General features: G+C 36.9%; 1 protein-coding gene across 1 annotated transcript in view; it reads left to right on the top strand.

Moving 5' to 3' along the window:
- The window catches only part of SGCD (sarcoglycan delta), a 1049480-nt gene that overhangs the window by 393386 nt on the left and 642535 nt on the right, over positions 1-13559 (top strand). The gene's annotated exons all lie outside the window — the stretch shown is intronic.

The raw sequence follows: 13559 nt of genomic DNA, 5'->3' as shown, positions 1-13559 counted from the left end.
AAGAGATGAGTAAAGAAGTGGTTCTGTATAATACACTATTCGTATTTACAGTGTCCACAGGAGACTTTGACAAAATTTTGTTATTCCTTAAGGTCTTTAGGGGAGCTGTCTTTGTATTTATTTTGGATATATACCCATGCTGGAGCAGACTCTAAGTTGAAGTCAAAAGGTCTCAATTATTTTTTTCTAGTTCAAATGATAATTATCACAGTAATGGTAATTAGACAGTCATCAACAGAGTATGTATTTGCATGCATATAAATACATCCTTATACACATACAAAAACCTGTATGTATAAATATATGTAATTTATTGAATAGTATCTCTGTGTGTGTGTGTGTGTGTGTGTGTGTGTGTGTGTGTGTGTGTGCATGCGCATGTGTATATGCATATATGTGTATATATATAGAGAGAGTGTCAGGGAGGGAGGGACAGATGGAGTGAGAGGAGAGATAGAATGCTTAGAACCACCATTTGTGGAGTGTGTATGGTGAGTCAGGCGTTGTGCTATGAGCTTTGAAAAAAAATATTATAAGCACAACTCATAACAACCATCTGGAATAGAGATTTCTGTTCTGGGAAACCAAAGGGGAGATAAGTAAAAAGGTTTTCTAAGGCTGTGTAGCAAGAAAGGGTCAGGGGCCAGGCTCATTCCCAGACTTAGTAGAATTTAAGTCTCCGTGCTCATCTACTGTAGACAGTAGTAGGATTGTATTCACTGCTAGTTAAAAGCACTGGGGAAAAGATGATTTTACAGCTTAGAACCACATGGCATATTCAAGAGAAGTTGTAGGATGTCTCTGAAAATTCCATTGGTAACTCACTTGATGCCCTTTTAATCTCCTTCAAAAAAGAAAGAAAAATAATCCTTCATAACCCAAAGGCTTCTGGGAACCGGGAGAACAATGTAGGTGAGGTGTGGCATTGGCTCCCTTCTCTTGGCACCATAGGTCATATGTCATGCACGTGCAAGGTGGAAGTGTGGAGCTATTTAATATCACTTTAGTTATGGCCACAGGCCTGCTGTCATTTTATTTCTGAATTTCTCACTGCTAAAGTAAGTGTGGTGTGTGCTCTTAGCTAGTCGTGAATGGGCCTTCCTTTGAGGATAAAGCACTTTCTATCTAGTATTCCCAAATGCCAGTGAATAAATGATTGAGCTGTGATGTTCATGTTGCTTGCAGAACTGCTAGGAAGAATGTCAAACAAACACTCCTCCTTCTCTAGGCAGAATAACTTTTTCTTTTTTTTATAAAGAAGATAAATTATTTTTCTCTTTTTGGCATCGTTAAGGAAGTTTAAGTATAAATACTTAGTAAGAATTCATTTTTTATTAACATGGGTTTAAGGGCCAAATAGGTAATTAACCATTCATAAAAGAAAATTTCAACACAGTGTACCTTTATTGAGTCCTTGTACAACTATAAACATTCTACATAATTGATGTATAGTTGTGGTACAGTTATTTCTTCCCACTTATTCATTTTTTTTTTATTATTACTTTTTTTTGGAAGTTGAAGTCTCACTCTGTTGTCCAGGCTGGAGTGCAATTGCACAATCTCAGCTCACTGCAACCTCCACCTCCCAGGTACAAAAGCAATTCTCCTGCCTCAGCCTCCAAAGTAGCTGGGATTGCAGGCGCCCACCACCACACCTGGCTAATATGTTTGTATTTTTAGTAGAAATGGGGTTTCGCCATGTTGTCCAGGCTGGTCTCGAACTCCTGACCTCAAGTGATACTACCGCCTCGGCCTCCCAAAGTACTGGGATTACAGGCATGAGCCACCATGCCCAGCCTTTCCACATATTCTTGATCTATTGGAAAGGAAAAGTAAAATGTTCTCTGCTTGTCCTCAAAAACCTAGAGAAGCTTAGGGGTTTGGGTTGGGACTTTGATTACTGAGGTTTTTTTTGAGAGTATCAAACTTTAATTCAGAATGTCTCTTCTGTCAAGAATATTCACTTAGATGCTAGCTACTTACAACATAAATTTAGGAAAGTTTTAAAGGACTTGGCTATAAAAATGTTTCTGGTTTAGAAACCAATCAACCATTAAGGGGACAATAAAGCTCTCTCTGATTGTTGACAGAGGATGCAGGGAGAAGAATGCCTGTTTTGCTGTGCATGTTCATCACAGGGCTCTATTCAGCTGTAGTATATATAAGAATGTGCCCGTCTCTGTTCACAGACCAAAACCCAGTTTCCAGGAAGGAAGAAGGAAATGAGGCAGTGTTGGTACTATCAATCTGTCTAATGCTTCCTGGCTCTTACGCTGTGGTGCATGGAATAGATTTTTCAGATGTCTTTTCAAGTGAAGACACTATAAATTAGTGGCTATGGAACTAGTCTTTAGAAAAGGCAAATCAAAGTTCCAATAAAGCTACTGTATGAACATTAGAAAGGCCATCTAATTTTTCTAAGCCTATGCTGTTTAAAGTATGTTTCATAAGCCAGCAGCATCAGCATCATCTGAGCTTGTTAGGCATGCAAATTCTTCAACCCTTTCCCAGACTTACTATTTGACTTTACTAAGTCAAAATTTCTTAGAGTAAGGTCCAGAAATCTGCTTTTATTTAATAAACCATCTAGATAATTCGTATGCTTTGCTAAAATTTAAAAACCACTGCTCAAACTGATCTCTGAAAAATAAGGGAGCTTACAAAAATTTGATGTCTAAAAACTAGGACAATCGAAGAATATTAATGACCTATATGCCTTAGTGTGTGTGTATGTGTGTATTGGTATGTATACATACTGAACACATACATAAATACATGTGCATATGACATCAAAAGGGAAAAAACTTTTTCAAAAAATCATAAGCAAAATTTCTGAGGTTTTAATTACTGCATTTGAAATCTACAAAATGGAAAAAATAGATATAAAATTAATTTAAAAACTAAACTTAAAATAGCTGTCATTATAAATAAATGAGTCCATAAAATAGAGTAAGCCAGACATCAAGGCTCATGCCTGCAATCCTAGTGCTTTGAGAGGCCAAGAGAAGAAGATTGCATGAGGTCAGGAGTTCACTACCAGCCTGGGCAACATAGTAAGACCCTGTTTCTACAAAAAATAAAATAAAATAAAAAAGAAAAAAAAAAAGCAAAGAAAGAAATTAGCCAGGCATCGTAGCACATACCTGTAGTCCTAGACACTCAGGAGGCTAAGGCAAAGAGATTGCTTGCATCCAGGAATTTGAGGTTATAGTGAGATATGACTGTGCCACTGCACTGCAGACTGGGTGACATCGTGAGACTGTCCCTATAAAAATAAAAATAAATAATAAAACAGAATAGAGAGTTCTGAAATAGGTAGACATATATATATATATATATATTCAACTGGCTTTTAACAAGAGCACAACATTAATTCAAAAGAGGAAAAAGTGCTTCAACAAATAGTACAAAACAGCTGAATATTTATGTAAAAATAAAGAAGCTTAACCTCTACCTTATACCATACACAAAAATCAGTTTGAGTCAGAGCACAGATTGAAACATAAATTAAAAAAAAAAAAAAAAAAAAAAAAAAAAAAAAAAAAACCACTAGAGATCTCCTGGAACAAAAGCTAGAATATCTTTATAACTTCAGGAGGAAAAGATTTCTTAGAAGGGACACAAAAGCACAAACCGTAAGAAGAAATAAATACTTTAAACTTCATGAAAATTAAAAGCATCTACTCATCAAAAAATACCACCAAGAAAATAAAGAGATGGACCACAGAGACTAGGAGAAAATATTTGTAATGCATACATTTAACATATATATAAACATGCACTTCATAAAACTAGATAAAATAGCCAATAAAGACAAGCAGTGGTGCTTAATTTGCATTTGTTTTCAAATGCAAATTAAAACCACAATGAGATAGTTCTACACACTTATCAGAATGGCTAAAAATAAAAAGAATGAGAGCATCAAAAGTTAAAAAGATGTGAAGTAACCACAGTTCTCATACATTACTGGTAGAATTATATAATGTTCCTATCACTTTGAAAACCAATTTGGCAGTTTCTTATAAAGTTGTCCAATTATCTACTTTAAGACCTAGAAATTCCATTCCTAGGTATTTATTGAAGAGGATTGAAAACATTTGTGCACAAGTTTTCTTAATAACTTTAATTATAATAATTCAATCCTGAAAACAACACAGATGTCTAACAAAAAAAATGGATAAACTCTTACATATTCATAAAGTAGATGATATGGTTTGGCTCTGTGTCCCCATCCAAATCTCATCTCTAATTGTAATTCCCATGTGTCAAGGTCAGGACCTGGCTGGAAGGTGATTAGATCATGGAGGTGGTTTCCCCCATCCTGTTCTCCTGGTAGTGAGTGAGTTCTCATGAGCTCTGATGGTTTAAAAGTGTTTGGCAGTTCCCTGCTCGCTCTCTCTGTCTCCTGCCACCATGTAAGACATACCTTGTCTCCCCTTTGCCTTCTGCCATGATTGTAAGTTTCCAGAACTGTGAGTCAATTAAACCTCTTTTCTTTATAAATTACCCAGTCTCAGGTAGTTCTTTATAGCCAGTGTGAAAATGGACTAACATAGTAGACTACTATTCAACAATAAAAAGACTGTCACACATAATAACATGGACAAATCTCAAAAGTAGTATGGTATAGGTCTAACACCAGAAAAAATACTTGTATAATTTTATGTATATGAAAGTAGAGAATAGTCAGAACTAATCTATGATGACAGAAATCGGTTCAGTGCTTGCTTCTGGTGAGGTATTGCCTGGGAAATGTTCATGAGGGAAATTTCGAGGGTGATGAAAATGTTCTGTGTCTTGATATGCATCATCAAAGCTGATTAAATGATACACATATTAAGCATTTCACTGCATGCAAATTATATTTCAATTTTAAAATGCATTAAATTTTTGTTAGGAACTGCCATTAATTACGTATTTTGTTCAAAGTGCTTTTCTTTAAATGCATAAACTCATTTGATCCTTGAAACAACTCTCTGGGATAGATATCATTATTCCTAATGTACAGATGTAGAAACTGGTACTGAGAAAGGATAAGCAACTTGCTCCAAATCATACTGCTTGGTCACAGAAGCTGAATTCAACTGTCAGTCCATCTGACTCCAAGGCCTGGCTTAACTATCATGTTACTCATTTGGCATTAGTGCCTATGACCCCATCTTTTTATTTTGAACTTTTATTTTAGGTTCCAGGGTACATGTGAAGCTTTGTTATGTAGGTAAACTAGCGTCACAGGAGTTTGCTGTACAGACTATTTCATCATCCAGGTATTAAGCCTAGTACCCTGTAGTTATTTTTTTCCTGCTCTTCTCCCTCCCTCAACTCTCCACCCTCAAGTAGACCCCAGTGTCTGTTGTTCCCTTCTTTGTGTTCATGAGTTCTCATCATTTAGCTTCCACTTATAAGTGAGAACATGAGGTATGTGGTTTTCTGTTCCTGTGTTGGTTTGCTTAGGATGATAGCCTCCAGCTCCATCCATGTTCCCACATTAGACATGATGTTGTTCTTTTTATGGCTGCATAGGATTCCATGGTGTACATATACAACATTTTCTTTGTCCAATCTGTCATTGATGGGCATTTAGGTTGATTCATTGTCTTTGTTATTCTGAACAGTGCTGCAATGCACATTCATGCACATGTGTTTTTATGGTAGAATGATTTATATTCCTCTGGGTATATATTCAGTAACAGGATTACTGGGTGAAATGGTAATTCTGCTTTTAGCTGTCTGAGGAATCATCATACTGCTTTTCACAATGGTTGAACTAATTTATACTCCCACCAACAGTGTATACATGTTCCCTTTTCTCTGCAACCTCACCAGTATCTGTAATTTTCAGACTTTTTAGAAATAGCCATTCTGACTGGTGTGAGATGGTATCTTGTAATGGTTTTGATTTGCATTTGTCTAATGATCACTGATATTGAGCTTTTTTTCATATGCTTGTTTGGCCACATGTATGTCTTCTTTTGAAAACTATTTATGTCCTTTGCCTACTTTTTAATGGGGTTGCTTGTTTATTTCTTGTAAATTTGTTTAAGTTCCTTGTAGATGCTGGGTATTAGACTTTTGTCATATGCATAGTTTGCAGATATTTTCTTCCATTCTGTAGGTTGTTTACTCTGTCGAAAGTTATTTTTTAGTTTTTTTGCTGTATAGATGCTCTTAAGTTTAATTAGATTCCACTCGTCAATTTTTGCTTTTGTTATGGTTGCTTTTGGTGTCTTTGTCATGAAATCTTTGCCCATTCCCATGTCCAGAATGGTATTGCCTAAGTTGTATGACTCCATCTTTATTCCAGGACAGTTATGAGGAAACAGTCTCTTGAAGAGGCTTCCAGAACAGCCCTTTAGGGACAGTGGTTGTTAAATAAATGCACTCTGTATTTCTCTTTTTTCTTGTTTTTTCGTTTCTGTTGTTGTTGTTGTTGTTGTTGTTGTTGTTGTTGTTGTTGTTTGAGATGGAGTTTCGCTCGTCATCCAGGCTGGAGTATAATGGTGCAATCTTGACTCACCGCAACCTCCACCTCCTGGGTTCAAGCGATTCTCCTGCCTCACTCTTCCGAGTAGCTGGGATTACAAGCGCCTGCCACCATGCCTGGCTAATGTTTTTGTATTTTTAGTAGAAACGGGGTTTCACCACATTGGCCAGGCTGGTCTCAAACTCCTGACCTCAGGTGATCCACCGGCCTCGGCCTCCCAAAGTGCCATGATCACAGCCATGAGCTACCGCGCCCGGATAGCATTCTGTATTTTTCTAATAATTATGGGGAGATAAAAGTTAAAAGCAAATATTACTTCTGCCCTCAAGGATCATTGCTTTAAATTGCTCTAATTCAAGCCGTTTTCTCAAGGTGAACCTTCTAGAACATGGACCATAATATAAATTCTAGAGCCAGAAACTGTAATATGCAGTTTAGAAAATCCCGTATGATGACTTGCAGAGGCAATGTCATTTAATAAAGAGCTCTGGCGTGAGACTGCCTTAGCTCAAGTCCAGGTGGTTCTACTTTCTGGGTGCTCCAGACCTCAGTTTCTTCATGCATAGGATGGGGATGATTCTCATACCTACCTGATACAAAGTGAGGATTAAATAAAATTATGCTGCTAAAAAATTAGTATGTGATGGTTCCTTATAAGCCCTTTATAAATGTTAGGCTGCTGTTTTGGGTTTTAGAGATTATATGAACAATGACATTCCTAAGCAAGAGAATAATCTAATTCCCTATTGTATGTGGCAGCTCTGAGTCCCTATGTGTGCCTATGTATTCACTTAATTTTAGCTGAAAGCAAAATGTTGTTGTTTCTAAAAACTATATCAGTGTTTTATTATAAGAAGTTGTAACCTCGGAATGAAGTGGACCCTGTTGCTCAACAGGAAAAAAAAAGGCATTTAATTACTATATAGGAAATTGTGTTGAGGAAAAATTGTCATTAAATGTAATTGTTATGCTTTATCTGTCCAGAATGATTGAAAGGAGCCTGAAACTATTTAGCATGTTTAACAGATATCAGCAAGGTTAATTGTTTGGGAACATCGAAGAGCTGAATTCCTCCGTGCACCTCCACAATTTGTATTCCTGTCATATTATTTTCTTCATGATTTCAGCATCAGTCTTGATTTTATCTGTAGCTTTTAAAGTCTTGATTTCCACAGTACAATTTAAAAGCCAGAAAAATTGCAAATATGTGCAAGCTAACATTACCTTTCCTATAAGGAAAAATTAATTAGTCTATTACCAAGTTGCTATATAAGTAGAAAATCTCTATGTACCTCCAAGTAATGTTGTCAAAAGGAAATTAGAGGCTGCTTTTGTGGGTAGGTTTTGTTATTGTTTCTCATAGTCACCACTGAGGGTGGGGAGATGCGTGACTTCGAAGAATAATTTTTCAGGTACTGTCAGGTGTACCTGGAGGGGTGTGTATGTGTGTGTGTGTGTGTGTGTATGTGTGTGTCTGTAGATAAGTATTTTCTTCTCTGGGATCTTTCTTACCAGTGAATCTTATGCTGGTTTTGTAGAAGTCCTAATATTCATGTGGATCACTTTTGCACTTGTCTGTTTTCTTTGGATGTGGAAATGATGGTTTTTATATTTTTGTGCCTCACAGCACAGCAGCGGAACTGTGGCTAACTTATCAAGTCTTATGACGGCCCTTCTCTTACAGCTTTCTTTAGCCCTCATTCAATTTCTCTGGAAATTCATCATGCATTGAAATTTTGTCTCAGATAGTAAATATCTTAGTGTCAAACATGGAGAGGATGAGCAGAAGGGAATCATGGTTTCTTGTGAAAAGAGAAGAATCTGGCTGGATAATTCAGAATGTCACTTTCTACAGCTGGTTTTATTTATTTATTCTGCCAGTATACACTGAGTCCCTATTGAGTCAGGAGTTATACTGAGCTTGGCCACTTGATATCGATGTGACACCTACCCTCTCTTTTGGATCTCAATTTCCTCAAATGTAAAATGAGCGTTTGTATCAGATAAGCCTAGAGCTCAGCAAATATTACAGTTCCATTCAATTTCAAGTGAATTAGTAATTAATGTTTCTACAGGAGCACTCTTCGGGCACGTGTGACAAACTATCTGTAAGTGTTGACTCTAACATGGAATATGAAGGTCAAAACAGATTGAGCTAAAGAAATTTTTTATAAATTCTATGAAAGACTTTTTGCTGAATTTTAGCATTTACTATCTTCAATGAGACCTTGAAATGCCATTCAGAATATCTTACTTGAAATATAATCTCATTTTTTTCACCTATATATTCCAGAAATATTCTATTCTTTTCTTTCTACTTTCAATAATAGTTCTTACAAAGTTATCCTCATTTTATGGGTGCGGAAACTAAGAAAGAGGTCAAGTTGCTTTCTTGAAACCACCCTGGTGGATTAAAATTCTCTCATCTGATCTTTGTGTTGGGCCCTTAAAATGCATGTAATGGGCCCAGTTCTAGTCTCAGATTCTTTTGGTCCTGCCCAACTAAAGGATACTTCCTTGAATGTTCTTTGATTCTGCTTCTGATTCTGGTAGCAGCAGAATGTGGTTTTTGCCTTTATTTTTTTGTTTCTAATTCAGATAGCTACCGTTTTAGGAATAGTCTCTTTTTGACAGTTACTGAAAAAAAGATCTGTGTTTTTCCCCTTGAGCATTATGTTTTGCAGTCTGTTTGTTTACTTGGGTTGAATTTTACCCAAGGCCTTTGAAACTTAACAAAATCTCAGTTGCTGCTGCGTTCAAAATCTTGTACAGATTTAGGTCTTATCTGCTGGGTTAAAACACACACACACACACACACACACACACACAGAGAGACACACACACACACACAGACACACACACAGTTTCTCTCACTCTGTCTTTCTCTAACACAAGAAATGGCCATTTTAACTTTCTTCTGCAGTTTTTAATATATTGTTTTCATAACTAAGCAAATATAACATAAGTTAAAAATCTCTCCACTAAAAATTCACATCTTACAGAAAGACCTTTTTTTCCCTCTTCAACTTGTTTATTCTTCCCTTTTGCTTTCCTGCTAAACCCACCTGCTCTTGGTCATTTATTTTCATGAGACTTTTTCAAATGTTTACACCAGTACACCAGCATTTTCCTCATATTTAGCCTGGATTGAAGAGTCAATCTATGCCCATCACATATATTTGTTATGAAGACCAACGTGGCATAAATGCGAAAATGCTTTCAAAACCATCCCGCTCCCCCGCTGCCTGAAGGACTGTCTGAAGAGCTTCACGTACAATACACCATCTTCCCATTCCATTCACCTTTTTGTGTCACGTCTTTTTACTCATTCCTTGTTTCTCTTCCCCCAGTCTTTCCACCAGCTTCAGTGAATATTTCCATTTATTAGAAAGATGTTAATATGTTATGTCCTTTAATATCACCCCCCCCTTTTTTTTTTTTTTTTTTTTGAGATGGGGTTTCACTGTGTTAGCCAGGATGGTTTCGATCTCCTGACCTCGTGATCCACCCACCTCGGACTCCCAAAGTGCTGGGATTCCAGACGTGAGCCACCGCGTCCGGCCTCCTCTCTTTTGCACTTGCTGGTTCTTTTGTCTGTAGTGCCCACACCAACAGCAGCAAATCAGGAAAACCCCTCACCTTTGAAGTTCCGTTACAGCAAACCAAACACAGCATGTTCTCACTCATAAGTGGAAACTGAACAATGAGAACACCTGGACATGGGGAGGGGAACGTCACACACCGGGGCCTGTTGTGGGGTGGGGGGAGGGGGAAAGGATAGCATTAGGAGATATACCTAAGGTAAATGACGAGCTAATGGGTGCAGCACACCAACATGGCACATGCATACATATATAACAAACCTGCACATTGTGTACATATACCCTAGAACTTAAAGTATAATAAAAAATAGTGATAATAAAGTTCCAGTTCACTGGAGGCCTTCTGGACTCCCTTGAACTGAAAGTCATGTATTCCCTTTTGACTCCATTGCATGTTTTGCAAACCTGTATTGTAATTCTTACTGTGAAGAGTGGTCTTTAAAATTGTATTTGCAAGTCAGTCTTCCTCAATGAAATTCAAGCTCTTCAAGGCAACAATTCTTGTTTGTATGAATGTATCTTCTAGTTCCCAACTCTGCATAGCATATAGTAAGTACTCAATAGATATGGATGGGTGGATAAATATGTAGCAGAATGGATTTAGTTTTAAAATAGGTCATTTTCTCATGACTGATTCTTTTTGGATTTTCTTTATTTTTTAATTTCCAGTTGGTTTGAGTTTTTATTTGCTGTCCTAGTTTTTCCATCTGTGTAATATATTTTATATGTCTTGTATTCATATTTTCCTCCTACCCACTATATCCATTCTTATTACCTTTCTTCCTAATACAGCATGTGCTCTTCTGCCTTTATGGAAGCCCTCACCTCTCTCACTAGGCCAGGGATATAAGACACCTGGTACATGTGCTACTACCCTTCTTCCCTGTTGCCTTACAGACATCACTAATTAATTCTAGCTCAGGAGCTGTAGAATCCTTTCAACACATCACTCCAGACAGTACTTGATACCAGCATGGAAACTGAAACCTATCTGCTATTTCTGGATTAGAAGATTTTCTGTCCAGCTTCCAGTTACTTTTTCCATGTCTCCTATACATAAATTCTTGCTTGAGAGACTGTGGGTCTTATATTAGAATTTTGAAACAGTTTAGCAAGCTACTAGACTTAATCTATTAGGCTTAAGAAGCCAAGAAGCATTTCTGAAACATGTTGCTACATATGGAATGTCTGTGGAATTGTTTCCATACTTTAACTTTGTTTTTTTGTATAAATGAATGTTAATGTCCCTGGAGATTTTTTGGGTTTTAATACACTTACTCCTTTAAGAGACCATTTTCAATATATTTTAGATTCCTGAAGGTTAGTTTTCAGGATCTGAACTTCCTAATTGAGTTGTCTGACTGGTGTTGTCTTATCTACAAATAACATTTCGATGTCATTATGAGTGGTGTAACAAAAAATGTAAGACATTCTGATAGACAAATGATTCATCACTATAATAAAGGTGATAGAAACTCCCATCCTCAGAAATAGAAATACAGTCTATTTATCTAGTTACTACCTTTCTGACATTTTTCTTCCATCACATTACCTTCAATCTGTGTTTTTAATTTTTATTTATTTATTTATATTCTGGGATAGGATTTTGCCTTGTCGCCCTGATGCAGTGGTGCAAATGCAGCTCGCTTCAGTCTCTGCTTCTTGGGCTCAAGTGATTCTCTCACCTCAGCTTCCTGAGTAGCTGGGACTATAGGTGCACACCATCATACCTGGCTAATTTTTAAATTTTTTTTGTAGAGACAGGGTCTTGCTGAATTGCTGAGGCTGTTCTTGAGCTCCTGCTCACAAGCAGTCTCCTACCTCAGCCTCCCAAATTGCTGGGATTATAGGTGTGAGTCATTATGCCAGCCTCAATCACTTTTTAGAATAAAAATATGTGTTTTTTTTTCTCAGAAATAGATGACTACATGCATATGCAGATGGTCTGTATACAATTTCAGGATGTGTTTGGATCCACTTAAGTGCATCCATGGATTAAAAGTTAGGAACACTTTCTGTAGTGATATAGAGGGAATTGTGACCTTCAATAGTTTATGACTTTAATCTCATTCTTCTTTAGGAGGTAATGTGTACACATAAAGACAAAGGTTCCATATAAGGAAGTGTGTGACCTAAAAGAGAGATTATAGACTTAGGGAATAACCAGAAAAGATTTTTGATATTTAATGATATTCAAATCATTGATACCTGGGATTTTACTTAAAGCTATAGGATTGAACTCAAGCAAAAGTTACTACCTTCTTCTGTACAGTTAATGGTTAAACCCCAAGTGGCAAAAATAATGGGACGGGAGTAAACAGTAGATTTGATTTTAAAACATTCTTGAAAGATAGATAGAAAAAGTATAATTTTGTATTATATAAAACATAGCTCAGCAAAGAAATCAAGAAACTACACAGTAAAGGTCTTAAAATTGGGAACTATGAGAAAGTGAGGGAGGAAAGGAGCAAAACTTGAATGTTGGCCTATGGTATGAAGGATGGTTCTTCCTCTTTTCCATTGCTACTCATTCATGGAGATGATAGGAGCATTTTACCCCCAGGACAAAACCGGAGGATTCTTTTCTGAAGACACTGAGTGAATTTCTCAAGGGTACAGTTAAAGCTGATCAGTGGGATGGGTGACCAAGTAAGGTTTTCCTTTATGCCCTTTGAGGCATCCCAAGCCTGGGCTTAGTTTCCTGCTTGCTTATCTTTGAGGAAAGCCAGCCAGTGCTCAGCCCCACCCATGTGCCCATGAAGCCACAGTCTTGTGGGAAAACAGACCTGCATATAAAAGTGTCATGTATTGTGCACATTTAACTTATCTCAATTGAACTATATACAGTCGAACATAGAGAACATGTAGAAAAATAATTTAAGTATTTCTCATTCTACTCACGGTGGGAACATATTCCAGATGGTCAGTCAAATGGGAGGCATAAATTTGCTAATTTAGTAGGTCTCAGTTTCTTCATGCTTTTCATAGCATGACCATCTCACTCTATTAAATAAGATTCGACTATTTAAAATGTGTTTAGCATTATACTAGATTAAAAATACATGGAGTATTTCTTGTGGTTTTTAACTTGATTTCTTCCCTAGAGAAATGCTTTTGTGCTATATTGTAAAATACTGGACACTTTTCTAGCCACTTTTCCAGGGTCATTTTGACTATATATGAATTTTGTCTCAAATATGGGTGGGGCCAGCAACATTACTGGTTCAGTGGTAGAATTCCTGCCTGCCAAATATGGGTGGTTCTGTCACCTAGCCCTAATGCAAGATGACTCCATTATAACACAGTGGGGAAAATTTCACAAGCTACAATAAAATAGTTAATTCATTTTCCCCATTTATTTTTGTACTCAACTTTCCTGTGATATTAATATACAATAAAATCACACATTTTAAATGTGGGATCTGAATTTTGACAAAGGTACACACTCATGGAATCCCTGCCCCAATCAAGAT

The sequence above is a fragment of the Piliocolobus tephrosceles genome, chromosome 4, assembly GCF_002776525.5.
Source record: "Piliocolobus tephrosceles isolate RC106 chromosome 4, ASM277652v3, whole genome shotgun sequence".
In the NCBI taxonomy this organism is placed as follows: domain Eukaryota; kingdom Metazoa; phylum Chordata; class Mammalia; order Primates; family Cercopithecidae; genus Piliocolobus; species Piliocolobus tephrosceles.
Note: the sequence above shows the minus strand (reverse complement) of the source record. Positions and strands in the feature narration are given on the sequence as shown.